The following is a 3,244-nucleotide window of genomic DNA, read 5'->3' as shown; positions in this document are numbered from 1 at the left end:
GAGGGTGTTATGCTGAGTGAAATAAGTCAGGCAGAGAAGGACAAATATCATATGTTTGCACGTATAGGAGGATTAGGAGGAACTTGACGGAGGAACAAGGGGGAGAAGAAGGGCGGAAATGGTGGAAAGGGAGAGAGGCAAACCGTGAGAGACTCTTGAATGTTGACAAAAACTGAGGACTGATGGATGTGGGGGGGGGAGGGAGGGATGGGCATGGAGGAGGACAGTTGTGGGGATGAGCACTGGGTGTTATGTGGAAACCAACTTGACAATAAACTATTTGTAAAAAAAAAAAAAAGAAATCTTACTACTCATTTGAAATTTCTCAGAAAGATAGTAATTCTGTTCATTTTTTAGACTTTATTTTCCCCCATCTTAGAACATTTAGATGATTTCTGAATCTTTTTTCTATTATTTCCTTCTTTGCAAGTTTTCAGCAGAAAATTTTCTAGTGTATTTATTTAAACACCATTTTCGAATACAGCCAAAAGAAATATGATGTGGTAACCTATAAATTAGAATTTACTTAGAAAATATCACAACTTCCAGCCAGGATTTTACTGGTATATTAATTTCTATTTTAGTCTCAGATAATTGGGTTATAAAATATACAAATATCTTTCAACATCCAATACCCCCCCCATTTAGTAATACTTTCAAATGGCTTTTTTAGGACTCAGTTTATTCATTTGACTAAATAAATCTGTAAGGTGCAGTTAAAAACTACCAGTGAATCCATGACATTACATTAAAAGAGGAAGAACAGAAAAATTTCTGTTTATGCATTCCTAGGAACCAATGTATTACTTGTGTAATATTCTTTGTAGCTAAAATAAATACCTGGACACATTAGAGTTATTTAGTACTATATAAATCAGCATGTGAATCTTATTAGTAATGTTATCCCCACTTTTTTTTAAATTACAGTTGTTTCAGTATGGAACAAAATACTTCAAGTTTAATTTGAATATTAAAGAGTTTTATGGCAGCATTTTGGCTGCTTCTTGGAGTGAGTTCCATTTGGAATTGCAGTCTTAAGTTTCATAGGGCTTTTTAAGAAAAGTGATTAATTATTTTTTCTACGGTGTTTTATAATGTGTGAGTCTGATTATTTCAGCGTTACATGGGCTCTAGTGTTTGATTATTTCTTTTTCATTCAGTTCTAAGTTTCTTCCTACTATGCTGTTTCTTTTCTTTCTTTCTTTCTTCCTTTTTAAACATTTACTTAACTGAGAGAGACAGAGTGAGAGTGAGCCTGATTGGAGGAGGGGCAGAGAGGGAGATACAGAATCCAAAGCAGGCTCCAGCCTTTGAGCTCTCAGCACAGAGCCCGATTCAGGGCTCGAACTCAAGAACCCTGAGATCATGACCTGAGCTGAAGTCAGACTCTTAACTGACTGAGTCACTTAGGTGTCCCTACTATGCTGTTTCTTAAATCTAAAAAAATTTTTAAAAACTCAGCTTTGGATCATACATGAAATGTGAGGCCATATATTAATTCAAGAACTGAAAGTTAGAATGTTTAACTCTAAAATCTTAGAGTGGTATAAAGAATCTTAACATTTTAAAATTCAAAGGGACTTTAAACATCATCTTGTTCAATCATAATACAATTCCATTATGGGTTCCATGTTTTGATATATGCTGTCCACCATATAAACTATAATTTATGAACTAATTGCTCAAACATTTCCAATATTTTATTCACTAAAGTTATATGTACCTAAAATTCAGAAATTGTGATTATTATATAATAAATATTGAAACATCAAAGAATTTTATCCAGAAGCACACAAACTTAGATATTTTGGTAAGGTTTGTGTTTCATTATTAAAAAGTAATTTTTTAATTTAAAAAATGTCACCATCCACCCCATTACTATTGATAAGAATTTCAGTTCATAAAGAACAAAGGGCCAGAGTAAACAGCCTTCATTACCATGGATTTGTCATTCAAGTTAATTGTTACCTTAGAAAACTAAAGCCATGAATAACATCGAGACTCAGAGCTTGGGTCACTGCTAGTATTTAAGCACTTAGTATTGTAGACTACAGTTTCATTCTCCAAATTTTGCACTGTACGTGGCATATGACAGGCATCCAAAGCAGATGTCTTGAATAACTGAATTAAACAAGCAAAATAAAACACAGAGAAGTGTAGCATTGTGTTGTGAGTGGAAATATGAGATATCTGTGTTCCTTCATTTGGAGTGAAGAAGGGCGATCGTAGAAATCTAGATCAAAGGGAATTTTAAAATACTTTAGTCTAAGTTCTTCCTTTTTCAGTTCTAAGGCAATGACATCATGTGATCAACATCAAAGTGCTGGCTAACTGATAGCATTGCCACCTTTTGACCCCCAGGCTTCTAGGTGATATGAAAATAATTTTGCTTACTTCATTCTTCACCTACAGCCAAGGAAGACTGTTGTATTCACACAAAAAGAAGGTGAAACCCCCTACCTGGGCATCAATGCCTAAAGATCCCTGTTTTATACATTCTGCTTCTGTTCACTTCAGCTTCAAGCCATGAGAAAAGTTGTTAGCAATCCTGATAGAAAAGGTTACCGTTGAATTTCTTGATCATGGTATTTATAATGCTTCAAGCAATATCATTCAGCAGGCAGCTGAGGTGATATTGATTTTACTAAAGAGAAAAAAATTCTCCATACAGCATTTCTGAATCATTTGTTGGCAGACTAGCTGTTAGTGATGGTCTGTATCTATTAGATCTAACTCTGGTCAAATGGCCATGTAGGTGCAGCAGTTGAAGCCTATCTATCAAGGATGATGTGGGATATTTTTTAATGTAACAGATTTCACCTAGTTTGAGCCCCCAAGTTGAAATTTGGCTATCTATTCACTAAATCTTCTGATTATGAGCAGGTATCTTGGGTGGGGATTTGAAGCTAAGAACATAAAATGGTATATTGTTGTGCCAACCACTGGGTATGACTTATGCCATTACAGCCACAAGACATAGGAACTATAAATAGTTATTTTTAACAGCTAAGAGGGAAGGTCTTAATTCAATCAAACTCAATTAGTCAGAAATGGAAAACTGATCCCATATCTCTGTGGCTCATTCCTCAGGTGTCTAGAAACATGTTTTAGATCACATATCTGCCATAAAAGACGTTTCTCTAAAGCGGTAAATAGTTTTTCCTCCAATTTCCAATTGGTAATAAAGAATAGAAAAACACACATTTACTATTAATTATTCCACAACATTCCAGAAATGTGATTC

Source organism: Hyaena hyaena, unplaced genomic scaffold, assembly GCF_003009895.1.
Source record: "Hyaena hyaena isolate Hyena2069 unplaced genomic scaffold, ASM300989v1 scaffold_688, whole genome shotgun sequence".
NCBI classification, from domain to species: domain Eukaryota; kingdom Metazoa; phylum Chordata; class Mammalia; order Carnivora; family Hyaenidae; genus Hyaena; species Hyaena hyaena.
This window is presented reverse-complemented; position numbering follows the sequence as displayed.